The 19,452-nt window shown below is 37.4% G+C and overlaps 1 protein-coding gene across 6 annotated transcripts in view; it reads right to left on the bottom strand.

The window, feature by feature from the left end:
* The window catches only part of CNTN6 (contactin 6), a 140,567-nt gene extending 140,086 nt beyond the window's left edge, over positions 1-481 (bottom strand). For all 6 annotated transcript variants that reach the window (XM_069865607.1, XM_069865612.1, XM_069865611.1 and 3 more), the window contains exon 1: positions 80-481. The gene's annotated coding sequence lies outside the window, so the exon portion shown is untranslated. The remainder of the gene's footprint in view (positions 1-79) is intronic.
* Positions 482-19,452: the final 18,971 nt, after the last annotated feature.

Here is a 19,452-nt window from a genome sequence, read left to right as displayed (position 1 = left end):
GGGGGAAAAAAGCCCACAGAAAAACGCAGTTCCCCCAGCATTATTCACATTGCAGCAGGCAGCACAATTCTGTACTTACAGGTCTTAACAGTGAAATGTCTCAGGATCTTTACAATTTTCTGCAGAACTGTTTCAAGCTCTCAGCAAGCCACAGTGTTCATCGAGGCAGAACGGAGCCGTATGGAAGGTCTATGCAGCTGGGAGATAATGGAACTATTTTCCCAGCTGGGACTACAAGCCTTTTATCCACTGAGCATTGCGTGTCTCTTCACTGGCATTAACCGTGAAATACACTGCTTTCCCATCGTACTCGTGCTAGGACCCATACAATTAGTGCTTGAATCAGACAAACAGCTACTACATTTTACGCATATTCCTATCTGGAAATCTTGAACGTATAAAAATTAGCTCTGCGTTGATCATCCTTCAAGCAAGCTGAGAGTGCGAAAGTGCAGCTGTCATACTAGTAGCATAAGAGATTAAATTTGCTCTTGCTATACTTTTCGTACAAATATGAGCTCCTGTCAGGAAATCAGAAACCTCTCTTCTTGAAAACTGGGTCAGGACTCAGTATTAGGTTTAGAATGGGAATAGAAATAATTTTGTTTAGTCCCAGGTCCTACAATCGTTTCCTGAGCTCCATAAAATTAAGCTCATATGATGCGAACCAACGCTCAGATTACATACCAGCCCTGACTGTCTTCCTGAAACATTTAACTACCTCTCCATATTTTACTTCTTTTTTTTTTTAAAAAAAAAAAGGAAATTTGTTTGTCTAAAGTAGCACAGACCTAAATCTTGATTAAACATAAACTTCAAACCTTCTTAGATTTCCATTTTTTCTCTTGGGATTGCTTCAGCACAGATCAAATACAAAGCTCAGGCAGGGGAATACCTTTACATTAGTAAGCAAAACTTATTGGCATTCACAAGGGATGGAAGCGGAAGTAGCAGTTTTCAGAAGGTTTCTGCCAAGAAAAGTGTAATTGTGTCGTAGGCATTGCTTCATGACGATTTAATGTAATCTCAGTGTAAATCCATTAGTTGGTAATATGATTAATTCCATGCCTGTCTGAGCAATGGCAAGTGCAGAGGACACGGAAGTTTGGTGGCAATAACACACAGTGGAACACAGAGTACTTGAGAGACTAGAACAATAATTCAATCAACAAAAGAGCTTTTTTTATTTTTGATTTTCACCACCTTTAAACTAGGAGTATATTTGTGTTCCAGCACAGCTGCTGACTGTAGGGAACTTACACCAGGACTCTGATAGCATCTACTCAATGTCGCTGCCACAGTACCCATCATTTTGAGCTGCTTCCTCCATCCACCCCAGTGCAGACTGGATGTGTTGAGGTGCAGTGACTCACTGCTCTGTGACTGAGCCTCAGTGTTCATCATCAGCCCATGCAAACACATTGCTGAGTGGCAATGATGAGGTTGCTCTTGCTTGAGGTGATTGTTGTGTTAAGGTATCTTGGAAGAACATGAAGTAACAGTAGCACCGGATAAGGTGAAGATGATCTCCCTTCTAAAAGTAGAGGAGAGAAGGAGGTTTCCATCATTCATCTGCAGAGAATGATGGTTCTTGGGACCTGATTTAAGTGATCTGAGTTCAATCTAACTTCCTTGCAGGACTTCTCTTGTGAAATTGGAAGCACCTCAGCCGTTTTTGTCCACTCTTTCTTTGTAAAATGGGGACAACAGGTCTGTGGAAAGTCATGGGATGGGCATAGAAGTGCCAGGCATGCTATGGAAGCACTGTCGGGCTAGTATGGTGAGAGCTCCCCTCCCATTTCGGAGCTCTTATAGCCATCCTCCTGATTAACATAAACAATTTTACACTTCCATCACGTGAGAATCTCAAATGAGCTTTACCGGCAATTAATTAAGCCTTGCAGCACCTTCTGAAGTAGACAGGCATTATCATTAGCAGTTCTATTTTTAATTAGGAATAAAATTTGGAATGGAATTTTAGATATTTCCTCATAGAAAGAAAAGGACTGACAATATTTAAAGGAAAATTTCTAAGTTACATCAAGGGTGAATAGACAAAGATTTGCTTACAACAGATTAACCCAAGTCTCTCTTTGCCAATTTTAGAGGTTTATTCAAAATCTAAGCCTTTCTATGTCAAAACAAATCATTTTGCTTATGTGTTAGTTGTCTAACAAGACTGTATGGGAAGAGAATTTCTGTCTCTGAGGAAACTAATGCAGTAAGAACCATTTCCAACTGGGAATGGAAAGTAACATTTTAGAAATGTCCCTTCTAGAGGTAGATTATTATTTTTAAGGTATAATATTTTCATTCAGGGAAAACTGTAACTCTTAGATGTGTGAATTTTGAACTTCTGAACCACTGAATTGTGTTTTTATTAACAGTTGTTAAGTTCTGATTTAGATTTTCATAACTATACTGTAATCTATTAAAGATTATGCCTATATCTTGTAGAAATTACATAAAAAGTGATGACAAAATTTATTATTAAACCAGTATCTTCCTAAAGGTCAAGACAGAGTATTTAAATGTTAACAAAATGTTATGGGTTTGCCCAATTTTCTTTCAAAAGTACATGTCATTGACACTGATGTTTCTTTGTTGATTGTTTCACTTTTGAAAAGGTGCCGTATTCTCGCAGAAAAAGCTGTCTAGCCATAGCTTGTTTTTTTTTCTAAAAAAAACAACCCACAGGTGTAACTTAACCCCCATACATGTAACTTAAGTCAGAAGCCCCTTACACAAACCTTTTCAGCCATTAAGCCTTTTTGCTCTTCCTTTTTGAGTTTTGGCAACATCAGTGCACATGCAATTGCAAAGCAATCTGAGATGAGACTCGAGCACCCTCACTAATCTAGAATGGGGGTCTTGTCACCCCAGAATTTGGCCCTGGCTGACAAAGTGGAAAAAGTTTCCACAGCTCAGAACAAACTGCACAAAGTCCTTGTGTACCTTTGAGGACACTGTTGTAGGCTAAAAATAACTCAGAGATAGGATCTGGCCTATAAAGTAGATGGCAGATAGAATCTGGAACATAAACTGGAAGACAGAAGTGAATTAGTAGGAGTTGTACTGAGCTGTTTCTTGCAAAAAACTCTGCTGAAGAAAGATCTGAAAGACACTTCTTCCTCTGTTTCCTCTGTAAAAATTGGAGATGCCTACAAATGATACATGCACTGTTTTGTAAGAGCTGTCACTATGCCTTCAAAAGGAGATAGAGCTCTCCAGCTTACTGCTGACTTCTTGTGGCTGTGTCAGTTTTTCTCTTTCTCCTTTAGACAGAGTATATAAATCCAAGATGTCTTTAGGAACGTTTTAAAGTGAATTAGGTCAAGGATTAATATAATCTAGGCTCTTTCCACGGTGCTCAAACAACATCTTGTCCTTGAGCTAGTCCCTACGATCGCAAAGGCAAAATTTAAGGCCTGAGATGAAACTCCTTTGAACAAAGGAATGTGATCGTATCCTGTGAGGTGCTTTATTCAGGCAGTGCCACCTACTGCTTCAAAACTCATCCATTAAGCAAGCTAAATTGCTGTTTGGCATTTGTGCTGTACATAGGACTTTGGTTACTCAAAAATCTTCGATCATCTTTCTGAATCCATAGGTAATGCTCAAGTAAGACTGAAAGTGAATTTTGAAGTGTTTATCCAGTAATCATTCCAGAGGCAGAACTCCTGGGCCTGAGTTACTAACCAAATAGGCTGGGATATAACAAGTGTCTCTGCTGCAGGCATACTGTGTGGTGTTGGAGCTAGTCCCTATCTAAAGCTACTGCTCACTGCTTTCGTAAAACTTCACAGCATTCCTGTGTACTGCTGGCAGGTAATTAATTTTCAAATTATTGGCTTAGTTTCCCCCCAGTCCTATTAGACATATTCTAAAATAAATTGCAACACACAGTAATTGCAAGCTAAACGCTAGATGAATGCAACTTTGTAATATTTTTTAATACAGAAGTAAGCTATGAAATTTCAAATTCATGCAGTTATAAGACCTTTTTCTTGTAATATTCCTGAAAGTCTCACCAGAGACAGATACTGTAAAACAGGGACAATGGAAACTTGACAGCAAAAATTCATAATAATTCCCTTGCATTATAGTAAAAATCAAAATGTTCTATGAAGTTAATTGAGCTACTAGACAAGCTGGACAGTTGAACTGTGAACTGTGCAAGCACTGGTGAGTGGTCTGATCTTGCATAAAAGAGGCTTTGAAATCATACAGAAAAATGTATTATTGTAGCCGGAGCTCCCCCAAACTTTTACAGTCTATTGCTATTTATTCAATGGACAACATCTTTAGATGGCTGATCAGTGCATAGACTTGGACTGAAAAGCAGCCCCGTGTCTCAAACAAATACTATGTGATCTTACAGAGTTATTTCTGCCATCTTCCAGGAAGAGGAAAGGAATTTGCTCTGGAAGCAATGTTCACTTTTTTTTTTTCCTTTTTTTTTTTTTGTTAAAAGAGTTTATAAAGTTATTTTTAAATCTTTGTTCTGCTCTCGTCATGCAACTGCAGAGAGCACAAAGTCTCAACAGCATGTCTTCTCTATGTTTTAGCACTATGAATTATCCTGCAGAAGAATGTTAATGCAAAAAATCTAATATAACACAGAAAATTCACCTTTATATAGAATAGTTCTTTCTTCTGTAGTCTTTATAGATTTTATTTTACTTGAGGGGATGGGGAGGGTGGAGGAACTAAAAGAAAAAGGATCTGCAGGGTTAACATAATCCATTTAAACAGAGTTTACGTTTAGCTGTCTTTCTGCTGACAGTAAAGACACAACTACAAATATTGCTCTTGTTGGTCTTTCCAAATTAGGTCCATTGTAGAGTCAAAATCAACTACTTCAGCCATTGCTTGTGTTCCACAAAACTTTTTCCTCTGTCTGAACTTAAATCTTTGTTTCCTGCCTCTAGTTTGGTTAGTTGTCCATTTTACAAAGACTGAACAGATTTATGGGCAATCCCATCCATAGGTTCTGTACTTGGTAATGCTTTGGTAACACAGGGAGAAATTAGTTTCCAGTTACACATGTACACAAGCACTTATATGTGCACAGACAAAAAAAAACCCAAAACCTGGAATACAAGCCTTCTGAAGCCCTCTTGAGACAGTACCCCCCTCAAGGAGGATGAGAGAGGGAAAGAAACTGTTCAGCGATGTTGTTAGTCCATGTGTTAAAGTATGGCATTGATCTTCATCTCTAGAACAAATGCAAACGTTTAGTGGGTGTTAATTCTTGCAAAATGTGTTGTTTATTAATGATCGCTCCAGCAAAGGTGACCTCTGGAGCCATAAATAATACTCTGAGTAGAGCCTAAGTGGTTCTATGCTTTCATTTGATCTGCATTAGTTTCTGATGCCATTTCACTTTTGCTACATGGCAATGGATTTGAAAACTTTCTGTCCTCTACAGATACTTGGTCATGAGTAGGGGTGGGAAATGCTCAAATCAATACCTGTAAGCTTATCTATAATGGAACTGGAAGCTCTCTAACCCCAGGACTGAAATGTCAGGCCCAATTGAAGATAACTGGACAAGGAAATTTTAAAAGTTATAAGCAAAAATAAAGACTACGGCTTTTACTAAAGTTATTCAGTTATGTTAGTATTATTGAATCCGGCTTCTGTTTTGAAACCGTAGCCAAGTGCAAACACTTTTGAACAGCCTTGGCTATCAAGACAATTACAATATTCTTAGTGACACTTTTAAATGCCCTCAGAACGGCTTTGTGACTAATTCTGCTATGATTTCCTATTCATAGCAACTTGATGGGCTTATTTATTTTCTTGTGTCCCTCAGAGTTTTGACTGGAGTTTTTTTCTGTTTTGTTTTATTGTTTATTTTGTGTGTGTGTGTTTCTAGCCATCTAACTAAACATCAGTCGTGTGTTTCCTGATTTTTAGGGCTGTATTTGTGTTTGTATCTTCCTGGATTGAAGCATCAGATAAGTGGGTCAGTTTTCACATTGATTTTCCTTAAAGGAGAAAACTAGAAGAATAGAGTCTGGGAATTGCAATGAACTTTCATTACCGCACCTCACAATTCCACTAAATGGTCAGTGGATCAATGTCCACCATTTGTGCTATGTAGAGGAGAAGACTACAAACACATCACTGGCTATAAGTATAGGATAGTAAATGTCACGTAATGGGTATCAGCTGGAAGTATTCATTCAGCAGTGTGGAAGAGAGCTCAGAAAACTAGACTAAAATAGAATAAGTCACAGAACCTCTCAATTTACAGAACTTTGTGTAGCCACACACTAAGTTGCTCCTTTCAAGCATGGCTTTCTTATATCTGTCACTTGAAATGTTATTCAGAGGTCACATTTTGCAGAAGTGCTTGCAGGTGCTTCCTGTTCCCTCTGTAGACGCATCTCTTTGGACACTCTTGTGCAAGCAGAACACAATCTCCTGCTTGCTCTGCCACTCTTTGTGATCCGTGTTCTCCATCATTTTCATGAATTTGCTGCAGCTTCTAGGACACTAGCTAATACCAATTGTTTTCAGAGCATTTATTTCCCCTTGTGTTTGCATGCTTCTACAAGTCTCCCAGGACTTTGGCATCATTGCTTTATTTTTGTAATGAAAACTTAGTTTTTCTCATATCTCTGGGAAAACAAAATGTCAGCAGGTAACATTCCATGTTTTTCAGTAGAGTCTTATAAAAATCACTTCTGATACTTCTAGTAAATCTTTTCTTCATCACACACTTTGCATTTCCTATAGTACACGTCATTATCACAATTTTTTAAAGAAATTTTTGTTTCTACAATTGACCTCTTTTCCTTGAATTAATAAAGGCAAGGATGTACAAATCCTGCCATCCTGCATTAGCACACAATGCTCCATTTCTTCCTCATCAGTTGTTCTGCATTTCTACTCCAATTCGGCCTTGGAATGCAAGGGCATTTCTTGCATCAGTCTACAACATCTACTACACACTTTTGCTAGCCAGTAGAATTATGGTGTTGCTATTTTTGTAATTCTCTAATGTGCCCAAATATCTTGAGTGTAACAAGGTTGGCAGTAGGTGAAAAGACAGTTTGTTGGCTTGGATGTACAGACACATGTCTGGAGTGGCACTGTCTAGAGCTGGTTTCAGAGAAAACTTTCAGTTGGTGCCAATCTTGAATCTTGAGAGGACCTGTCATTTGCTGACTTGATTGAACACAAGCCATGCTTTGACTAACCCTCACATGTCCTGGCAATTCAGCCCTTATGAGATACAAAACAAAAATGCATAGAAGTCTTCTGTGTTACTTTTGATGCTAGCGCGTCCTATTTGTTGATGAACCCAATTCAGCTGGCCAGATACACCCTGTGTGTTTCTGTTATTTGTTTTTCTATAGGCTAAAACCCAAGCTACCACCCCCCAAAACCTCCATGACAAAAACCCCCAAACCTCACCAATGGCAACGTTATTAATTTGCATTAGGAATCCAAAGAATGGTAATGACGCTTTTTTGTACAGGCTAAAGTTTGCTGAAGAAGTTAAAATGATCTGTAATGGTATGCATGAATTACAGCAAGGAAGGATCCATCACCAATAAGATAGTCATCCAAGCATCTGCTTACCTTCTCTCCATCTGGAGCACAAGTCGATTACAGAAACATAGGCTGGAAAATGTTAAAAATGAAAGAAATGGGGACAATAATGCGATTCATTTGACCAGTAAATAACGTAGTATTATAGTTAATACTAAGGTATTACGAAATAAAATCTACATATGCTGCATCATAATTACAGTTTCTACAGAGACAGATAAAAAGTGGATTAAAACCAGAAAATGTATTAGCTTTTGCTGCATCATTTTTGGATCCTTTCAAACTTTAGTCTCCCTTCCTAGCACATTTCAGCACTGGAAGAAAGTGCAGGGTGTAAGCTTCAAAATGTTTCTGTCTTTGTCTAAAAGAAGAAAAGACATATATTGTTGCAGTTCATATAAATTACAGCCAGATTAGACTGCACTGAGTTTACTTTTTGAAAAATATACCAACATCCTTCAGGTGGTATTGTTCCTTGTGATAGCACCTTAATATTCCGGTTCCTTCATTTTAGTGCTTGGCATTGATGCTGATTGAATTAGATCACTGTAAAAGAATAATTTAACCAGCTTTGTGTTTAGCCAGCCTGCCAGCTACCACAGGGCTCATCAGGCCAATGTTTGAGCATCTTTAGCTTTAACACCATTTCATCTAATTGAAAGTAAAAACAGCAGAGTGTACATGTCTAACACTTGCTGTTATATTAGGTCTTCCTTTAGGTAACTAGTATATAAAATCCACTTATTAAAGAGAATAGTAGGTGGGATTTTATAGATCTGGGTTTACTGCAGAAAGTGTAGTTATTTGGAGATCTCAAAAGCTGTAAACCTGTACATAGATTTTTCAGTACTGAGTAAGCTTAGATGAACAAAAATGTAGCATTTTTCTGCATCCTTCTTTGAATTACATTTGAAGACATTCTTCACTTGGATTATTATTTTTTAATTTCAAATGGCAAATAGAAAATATTCCTCTTTCTAGTTTTAGGTAAAATCAATGAGAGGAATATAGTATTCAGGCAGGGATTGTCTATATAAAGTCTCTTGCCAGATGCTTTGTATAGAAATATCCTCATGTTTTGACACAGTGATTTCTGGTTTTCTGACAGTGGCATAATTTGCTTTAAGAATTGTTTCAATCATTTCCCAAATATTTCTTATGCGGCATTGGATAGAAATAATTGAATTTTGTAAAGTTATACCAACCTTCATTAAGAGGAAAAAGAGATCTCTTTATGTAATCCCATCAACTTCCCTCTCAAAGATTAGCTTAATTAAAACTACACTCTCTTAAAACAGACCATCGCTTATGATTATAATGAAGTTGTGCAGGTTAGTTCTTGTATCATACATGACAATTTCTTATTGCTGTTGCCTTGCAGAATTGTAATAAGAGGTACTGTAATCAAGGATCAGTCTGGCTTTCCATTTTAAACTCCTAATACATTTCAGGGGTGCATATAAGCCTACAAGGATAAATCTTCCAAAGGCGACAGCTTAGTGAAAGACAAATCTCAGCTCGGGAAGGGTTTTATTTGCTCAGTCTTCCCAAAATGGTAGGGGAAACCTATAGGAAAGTTGAAATGCATGACAACCAATGCCATGTTTACTCTGCTGTTTAGAGATGCTTACAGACTCGGCTGGCCTGATATAAAGAGATAACTAACGTTACATATGAGATAGTCTTTCCTTTAATGGAGTCAGATACTGTCATTTTCAGAAGGATATTGAATCATCTGATTTTCATGGACTCCTTAAAATGACAGTATTTAGCCCATTTTCAAAATATTCTCTTATTCAAATGGTTCCCAGCAGTTTAACACCCCATCACTTTTCCCATAATATAGCCATTTGTGTAAATCTCTGTATGGATAGTCCTTTCCACTATCCAAATCTTTATGCATCTTTCAACTGCGCAATGGATTTTATCAGACTATTAAAAATAAATTATGCAGGCTTCATGCCATACAATCAAATCTCTGCTTGTTAAGCATTTAGAGGCAGTGATCAGACCCCCTAAATGTCAGAAAGGTTATAGCCTAGCTGTGTTACCTGCATGAAATAAAATGTGTCTTGTGGGCAGCTATGCATTTCCAAGTACAGAACTGCTATGAGTAAAACAGTTAGGTGAAACAATCACTCAGATTGTGGTGCTTCTTCCATAAAACTGCAGTTATAATTGTTAGGTAAAATGTGTGAGGAAATGAGCAGTATTTCATCTTTTTATAGAATATTTTCTATTCCCGAGCTTGTTTCTAGACCTTTCCTTTTGGTTTCAACCTTAAGCACTGAAATCCAGAGGTTTACATCCTTGAATGGTTTGCTTTCAGCCTGTGTCACTGTTATTCTAAAAAGTTGTTTCCCAGGTTTCTACATGATTTCATGGAATTTTAAATTTCAAATGGGTCAGCCTTGCACCTGCTTTACTGAAAAAAATGTTGCAACTTCAGCATGAAATGACACAAAGATGTATCATCCACTCGTAAACCCAATGTTGATTTAGCTTATACAAATGCAACTAATCCTTGACAAAATCCAGCTTCAGAGTCTACAAGAAAAGAATAATTTATCAAGATCATTTTCCCCATAAAGATCTATATGTTATGTTTATTTGTACCTGTCCCCTTAATGCCATTTGTTTCAACTTGCTTATGGCAACTGTTGCACCATTTTTTCTCATCTTGGTGCATAAACTGTATTGAAAAAGCAAACATCTCAAACATTTGTTGTTTGAAATCAAATGCATCTGGCTTTATTTCCAAGGAGCTGAGTTATGTCTGCCACAGAACTTCACAAGGATGAATTTTCCCCCTTTATGGGCTCTAGATCTGAGGTTGTCAGGGGTTGACCTAGTCCCCAGAATAAAATAGACCACTCTTGAGGTAGTTTGCTTTAGGTCGAGCTGTCTGCAGGTTTAGTGCGTTAATCTGACTGCAGGACATCAAATGCAATTGGGGCCTAGCAGCGCTTGTTCTCCTCTGCCGTAAGCACCAGAGTGAAGCTAAGTGAACAACGATTGTTGTTGATGTGTGTCAGCTGTGATGGAACACTCCTCAGTGACCAGGACTGCTGGCCTTGGGGATAGTTCTGCTGATGCAGGGCTGCCAGCTGTGCCATGGGTGTAAACTGGAGAGGGGCAGAATACACATAATTTCACATAGAATACACATAACTTCTTCACCACGAAAGCAGTGAGACACAGGTACGGGTTGCCAAGGGAAGCTGTGGCTGCCCCATCCCTGGAGGTGTTTAAGGCCAGGTTGGATGGGGCCTTGGGCAGCCTGATCTAGTGGGATGTCCCTGCCCATAGGAGGGGGGTTGGAACTAGGTGATCTTTAAGGTCCCTTCAAACCCTAACTATTCTATGATTCTATGATTTGCATGCCAGTAACTTCATGTGAAAATGAACAAGACTGCCAGAGGGTCCCCAGATGCACAGGACATGACCTCACTTATGTCACTGACAAGTCTGATGAGTCAAGAGGTTCCGAGGTCAAAATATGGAATAAAAATTCTAGCTGTATGACTCTCATATACTGCCTAGTTTTTTCAAATCTCAGCACAGTGCCTTTCGGGACCATTGACAACGCCGTGGTCTTAGAGAGGTCAAGACCACTTGTGAGACATTGATTAATAAGTTGATTAGTTGGCTGATTAGATGTGAGGTTTAGATGTGGATTACATCTAAGTATCAACAGTAGTTAAGAGAAATTTATAGCACATACTAAATATCTCAGTCATTGTATCTAATGATATTTCAGTAATAAAACCTTCCTTTCAGGTGATAGTCTTCACCATTATAACAAAAGTTTAATCAAAGGATTAAAGACTCTTTCTTTTTGGTTTATAATCTTCAATTCTTTTTCCCTCTGGAACCCTTAAAAAGAACTGTAAGAAATATAAATCTTAGGAAAGGAAATTAAGCTCTAGTTTTAATTCCACTAAAATTACTGAGAGTATTCCACAGACTTTACACAAGAGCATATCAAAACACCTTGTAAGTGCATTTATCTTCATAACATGCCTAAGAAATAGAGATCTGCTGCAGTCTCAATTTTACAGCAGAAACTTGGCCAACAGTGTAACCAGGGGCTGTTTTCATAGTAAGACTCTGACATTCCTCTTGTCCTTTACCCAGAATTGTCACACGTGCCACCATCGCCAGATCCTGAAATCACCTGAATTCCATGGGTAGCTCAGAATTTAGTATTAAAATTTTCTTACACCTACAGCAGTACTTCAGAGTTTTCCAAAACTTAATCAAGGTGCAGGTATTAGATGTTCACCTGCCTGTCCTGCCTGCATGGCTAAATAAACTGCACTAAACAAAAGGGAGCAATTGGAGCAATTAAAGCTGCTTTTATATAATGTCCAGGGAAACTAAGCCATGTTCCTTTTCATACAAACCTTGAAACCAGTGCATCTTAACACTAGGTAGGCATCTGAAAATCCTGGGTAAAAGTAGACCAGCACAAGTTTAAACATTGACCAAGCTTGTAAAAGGGATCTGTTGGAGGAGGGAAACATGACTTTGAATATTCCACAAAATGGCTTGATCCTTAGTCCCTGAGCTGTCTTTCCTTTCCAATCAAACCTGAAGCATGCTTTAAACTCAAGCATTACTAACCAGAACCACTGCCTTAAAGAAGACCACTTACAAAGTCAGGGGCAGTATTGTCTGCGACAGGACCCTAGGTTAGTGCTTTAGGAGGTTTGGGGGTTTTTTTTAAATGACAAGGGCAAAGGTTAAATGGACAATGAATCATCACCGTTCAAACACTTGTTTGATGTTTTCCCATAGTGGTTTGGGAGAGCTGAAGTTGTAATATGTAATTCATATACATGCTGTGAGCCCAGGTGATTATTTCCTCCTACATAAAGACTAGGAGATGCTTGAAATATATTACAAATATTGAACAAAATACGGAATGAATATCATAAGGGGTTACCAGTAAACAAATTCCTATAGGCATTCAAAAGTTGATTTAGGTATAATCTTGGTTTTACTCTAGCTAAGCATCATTTCCCTCTCAATAATGTTAAATAATGTATATGCACAACAAAGTATCTATTGCAAAGTGTAATTACCATCTTGTTAGTGTAAATCAGCGCAGTGCTGATTTTTGAGGACCCTGTTAGATGAAAAACCCTTTTCAGTTCTTCCATTGAGGATCCAAATTTCCCTTTTTATTGGTGCAACATTATATAACTTTGTCACTTACAACTAAGTGCTGTGGTATACAACAGGAGATGTTTTCTTCTGTACCTGAAATTATAAATGCCACCTATAATTGGGTAGGGTTTTTTTGTTTTATTTCTGCTACAGATATTTCTCTACATATATAACTCATGGTTTCAAATACCGTTACTGAAAATTTCTGCAATACCATTTAATCCCCTCCATATCTTAAAGGAGATGTTGGATCTTTAGGAGTACTTTTTTTCTTGAGTCAGCTACAGCATTATTTAATTATTATCACTTAAAAATAAGCACACTTCATAAAATTTTTTTTATTAATCTTGGTATATTTACTTTTAATAGACTAAAAGAACAGTGGGTCATGATCAGACTCAAAAATTCTTTGATTGTAATCCTTTTATGACCTGCTTGTCTTCTGTAATCTTTAGTAAACTGTTGAAAAAAAATGTTTCCTGAGTTTCTTCTTCTGTAATACGCTAAAAAAATACTTTCTTGACAGATTACAGTAATTTTGATCCATATCCTCCTAGATATTCATGTTTCTGATTGCCATTCATTTCAGTAGTAACAAAAATATTTAAATATTAGAAGATTCAGCCTGGTTTATGCTAGATTACAGTCAATATGTTACGCAGACCATAGTTTACCCATCACTTACTATGTGCAATTATAATTTCAAAATATCCAAATTCATCAATTTATGCATGAATTAGAAGCATGAAAATATGCTGATTTCTGCTGTCATAACCAAATGCTGACCTTAGAAAATGAGAGAGTTCATTGACTTATTTTAGTGAAATCCCAGCTCTGTTGACACTGTAGGCAAATGTCTCCCCATGTATGAAATCGTCTCTTTGAAGTGGCAAAAAAACCTCCTCACTTATTGATAATTGTGGAATCACAATGACACCAATCATTTTAAAAATCTTGCCTACTGCCTTTTAAGATAAGTAATAAATACCAATGTAGCAATCACAGATGCCATTACTAGTTTAAGTGCATGTGGGAACAAAGGCAGAATAATGGGACTTGGGGTTGATGCATTATAAGCTTTTCTTTGTAAAAATGTTTGATTCATTTTTATATTATTCCTAGTAATTAGAATATAAACAGGTACATTACATTCAAAAGTGCAGTTTTTGAGGACCTCAAAGGCAGTTTTTTTTCTCCCTGCTTACTCATTTCTTTTCAATAAATCTTCCCACAAACACATTCAAAGAGAGAAAAAAATCCGTAGCATTTTATTTCAAACAAAGGAAGAAAACAAAATGAGGCTGAAAGCATGGATTTCCTTCTGTTTCTATTCTCCATTTGTTTTGCTTTAGCTCTTTGAATGCACCCTTTCTGTCGGTGTAGGGAGGGTGGGAATTTGTATTGTCCAACTGTCTTTCCATTAAAATCTGCAACAAAGCCCTACAGAGAAGCAAGATCAAGGTAGAAATATTTCATCTTCTATTGATCACTTCTGCATGATATCCTATCATGCCTTTTTTCAGGGCTGATATCTACAATCGCTTTCTGATCTAGTGATTTCTACTCCCTGAATGTTGTATGGCAGGAGGAGATTGCTGCTTTTTTTCTGTGTAATTGCTCTGAAGATTTAGGTCTAGATTTTAATCTCAGAAGGGCAACGTATCTCAGAATCTCTGAAGAAAAAAAAATTGCTGCTAATGAGTATGCAGGCAGCAATGCAGCAGCATTTTCCATGTAACAAACTATGCACAACACGTACCTGAGATTAGGATCTGGCGGGCGTGAAATTTAGAGGGAAAACCTTGCAGAGAGGTCTTATTAATTTCACTGCTATTGATCATAGTCTCCCCTATATTAATCTCTATAGTTCTTTAAATATACCTATTTAAGGAACTGTAAACCTTTTCACATCTAAGTCCAGGTTTTACACTTCAGAGTATCCATATCCTTCTTCCTCCCCCCCTAAAAAACGCAAAATTATTATCCTTTGCTTAAACAACAATGTGTAAATCACAAAGCCCCTATCTGATGTTTTATTCCCAGCATTAATTTTTTTCCCAGTTACTTAAACCTAGCCATGGTCGGAAGTCAACATTGTTTAAAATGACAATTGCAGCTCCTAAGAAACAAATATCTGGCTTATACACACACAGTTTAGATAGTGTAGTAACTCTGAAGTCACCAGAAAGATTTGTGAGCCTACATGTGAATTTATAGTTTCAGGTCAGAATTTTTTTTATCTTATGATCATTGCACAGAAAACTTGGAGTGCTCATTACCACGATCAGTCAACTAAATACACTACCTTGTCTGTTCTATTGATTACTGATTCAATCCATTTCATGTGTTCTGGGTAATATGCTCCTTGTGCCCTTACTGGGCTGAGGTGAAATCCCTCAGGGTTGTGGTTCTTGGCTGCAATCTAGCACAATCTGATTTCCCCCTGCTCCAACATTTATATTGCCTATACATAGATGTCATTTCAACTAGAATTTCAGCTCTGTCTTCGGTATGTTGAAGAGAGGTAAATATTGCATAGGTAATGAATAATACTGCTTTCCTGTGATATTTTGTTTTCTTCTGTATTGCACCATTTGGCCTGAAGCATCTGTCTCTGCATCCATGTATAATACAACCACTGTCAGCGTGGTTAAAGTAGGTAGCAGGGCTAGAGTTGAGGTCTTTTTTGCCAACTTTCACATATTTCAGCAGACCCCTCCAGCTGCCAGGTTCCCCATAAAACCACCAAATAATTCACCTCTGTGGCTGTGCTCTACCAGGAAGGATGCATCAACATCATCTTTAAGATGAACACACATTTTAGCTGCATCCTACCATGATATCATATAACATACAAAATTAAAAAACCTAATGAAAACTAGATTTTGTGCAGTCCATTCTGTTAATAAGCCAGAAGAAATTTGATAAAATATTTTGGATGCTTTGTACAAATCCTAAAGCATTTTTTTTCCCAATTGTTGCTACTGAAGACAGAGCATGTTTGAAGATCTGAAACTTTTCATTTGAGGGAAAAGTTGCCTTCTTGTTCTTTTCCTCATGCTGTGTTGACATGTTTTCATCAGCTACATCATGTTACTTTTTCTACGTTAAAGGCTAATCACAGACTTGGAGTCTGCAGTTACCAGCTACAAATAGAAAGATTTCTCCCTGTGAGACCACAGCATTGCTCAAGCTATTTTCCACCTTTATGCAGGGGCTTTTGTTATGTTTCATCAGGGTTTGTTTTTTGGTTTCTTTTGTTTGTTTGTTTGTTTCTTACCATCTGCCTTGCAATTAAGTCATTTAAAAGCACCTACATCAAAGAAGTGTTCTGGTTCTCCACAAAGAGACCTCACTACTGCACTGCAGAAGTGACAAAAAGAAAATCTACCCAGCTCCATGACTTCCAATGATGAAACAAATATTTTTCCCTTGTATTTTTTATTGATGGTTACAAACTCAAATTTTCCAAGTTTGTCTAAGTAAAACAATTCTTCACTGAGTAAATCCTAGTTAGAAAATGAATATCTAACCTGCAACAATTGTATTCTTTGTAAGTCTTTTTATGTATACATATATTATATAAAATTCATTGTGATTTTGATTTTTTCTTGTGTTTTTCCAACTTGTTGACTTCATTCCCCCTATTAAAACCTTAATGACATGATCCCATACCTATCCAACTTCCTTTTTATGTAAAAATGTATGTATGGCTTTAATACCAGTCTTCAGGTTTATGGAGCCTGGAGAACAGGTGTGTTTAAAGAAAGGGATAGAAGATTAAGGTTGAATAGCAAGCTTAAGAACCACTGAGATAGCTAGTACTTCACATTAATTGCTACTGTAAGAATGTTTTAGGGATGAGCTTCTCAAAGGATACAATATTTAAACAACAAGGTTTTATTGGATGTAAATGTAAAGGAGGAAAAAAAAAGGCATGAATTAGACATGATGTTTAAAATAAATGGCAGCTCTGGCATTTTTCCCACTTCTATTTTTTTCACTATCCAATAATAACTGAAAAGAAAGGGAGAAAGAGGGCAAAGCACTTAAAAGAAGACAATTTGTATTGGAGGAAATACAACTATAATGGAATGAAAAGCCATGGAGGAAAAAGAAATGTATAAAATCCAGTGTCTCAGGACAAATATTTGCAAAGGTGGAAACGTGCAGATGGTTTCCGTATGTGACAATGAACAACAGGTATAAAGAGTGACCAGAACTTGCAAGTAATTGGACATAACCTTTCATTGCCCAGGTGCGTGATTACTTTGGTGTTACTTAGAGTGTACTCCCTAAACAATCTGAAACCAAGCTGAGAAAATCTGACTTTTTGTTGTCTTCCTCACCGACCTCTGCTGTCAAATTAGACAGTACATTAATCAGCGTGTGTTTGCTTTATTCAGAGTAATGTTTTCCTTTGGCATGTTTTTTTTCCTCTAATAGTTTGAATTCTCTTGTGAGAGCCTGATAAGTAGACTGAACTGGGGTCTTCCAGCTCCTCTGTCACAGAGGCATGGAGTGGAGCCGGGAATTTTTACAAAAAACTAATATTTAATTTTTAGATGGCCCTAAGGATTTTAGATCAGGTCTGTCTGTAGGCCATTCTGAATCTGGGAGTGAGCTGAGAGTACAGAGGTAAACCCAAAAAATGCCTGCTAGACTGTTCCCTGTACACTGCAGTATGCCTCAAGGGTGAAAGACAACACAATTTCCTTTCACTTTCAGATTTGTTTTGGAGCTTTAGTCTTCCTTTTGTTTCCTAATTTGAAAATTCCATGGCTGCATTCATACAAAGCTCTCCAGAATTTGCTTTGATTTAGCTAAAGGAGTAAAGTAATTATTTTCCCACAATTCCCTTTTTCCTATACAGCAATTAAAATTTCTGCCATCCTTCTACAAGGCAAGTGCAGGGGCCTTTTGAGTCTGTCAGAAAAACTTCAGCCCTAGAAGTCATTTTCAAATCCTTAACTTCCTAGATATATTTGCCTACTCTTTTTTCTTCTGTACATTTCAAAAATTCTCCCGTCTTCTGTACCCTCCAGGTGTGAAGTCAGTGATCCCCGAGGCATAGGCAGCGCACAGCAATATTCCATCCCTCTGGTTCTGGGATTAAAACCTGGGATGAAAAAATACATCCAGCAATTATCACCATAAAAAATCTTTTTTTTTTTAATCTTTGCTGTTGTTGAAGAGAGATCAGTCAATGTATGGTGCTTTATGAGGTGTTGGGAGTGATGTGTAGCATTATCCAGGTCATGTGGATGGTCCCCTATGACCTAAACCAGTTGGAATCACCGTTTCTGAGGATTTGACTCCATTTTGGCATTTGTATTCCTGGGATGTTTGACACATGGGTAGTACAGAAAGGTTTTATCAGCTCTGAAGCAATCAGAACAGAGGTTATGTAATTTGTTAGCAGCTTTACCTCATTATACCCTTTTTGCTTTCATTCCAGTGATTGAAAGTATCCAAATTCCAATTGTCAAATTTTGAGAGAATTGGGCTAATCGTTTTCAAAGCAATGTCAGAGAGAAATGTCTTGGCTGTGGCAAGCACTTTGTTGCTGTGTGGTGGTTGTCTTAGAAACTTTCCCAAGATGAAACTTTTGTGCAAATGAAGGAACTCTGTTTTTGAAGAGCTCTGTAAAAGGAAAGATCAGAGATATTGTCTCTGTATTCTTCTCATCTAATGTCACTTCACAACGAATTTGTTTTCACACATAATTTTCCTTTGGATTTCCCCTTTGTACTCCAGGCCTGATCCAGAGCTTATTTTAATCAACAGAAAGAATTCTACTGATTTCAGGGGAGCCTGTTCCCATATGAAGCAAAAGGCATGAAAGAATCCGTCCTGTTGGTGCTGGTGGCCGTCAGGTTCCTGGGACTCATGTCCTGCTCCATTAGCCACCACCTTGCCAGCTTTGTGCTGCCTGGCAGCAGCCTGACAGATTGATCCATGCCGAATTATGCTTCCTCCTCTTCTCTGAGCTCCCCTCTTCTTTAGGAGAGGTCTCTATTTTGTAATTTCTGTCCTCAAAATGGTGCTTTCTGTCTTTTAGATTCATGATGTTTCACTTGTCTAATTGCATCAAGTAAAAAAACCCTATCTACTCATTGTCAAGTTAACTCTGAAATAAAAACAAAAAGAAACATACTGCAGCTTCTGTACTAATAAAGCCACATTATAATAGATTAATTTAAAGTCAGGAGCTGAAAGAGTGGAAGTAAGTAGAGGATTTGCTCCACTTGTGTCTGTGGTACATAAGCTTGTGTGTCCTAGATGAATCTTCATATCTGCTTTATGAAAGTTTTACCATATGATAAGTAAAAGGAGTCAAGATCAGGACTACAAAGTTTAGCAGTTATGAATAATATAAATGAATATATACACGCACACACACATATATATATATATATAAAAATATGTTTAAAAAGTCATGAAGCATAACCATGGCTCAGTGCTGGGCTCATGATATTCTTCTCAAATATTAAGGAATGAAGTTATTCTTCAGAGGAGTCCTCCAGGGCTGCATTTATTACAGGGACCAGCAGTATAGAGTTCAAAGCATAAAGCTAAGCATCACTTACAATTCACAAAAAAAGCCTTCTTAAAGAAAGAGCAAATATTCAGTGAGCTCTGTGGTGCCTCTACATTAATGTCTGCTATATAATGTACACTTTAATAGGCAGGTGTTAATGAGAAAGGTCTTGA

This window comes from Phaenicophaeus curvirostris, chromosome 11, assembly GCF_032191515.1.
Source record: "Phaenicophaeus curvirostris isolate KB17595 chromosome 11, BPBGC_Pcur_1.0, whole genome shotgun sequence".
NCBI classification, from domain to species: domain Eukaryota; kingdom Metazoa; phylum Chordata; class Aves; order Cuculiformes; family Cuculidae; genus Phaenicophaeus; species Phaenicophaeus curvirostris.
This window is presented reverse-complemented; position numbering and strand designations above follow the sequence as displayed.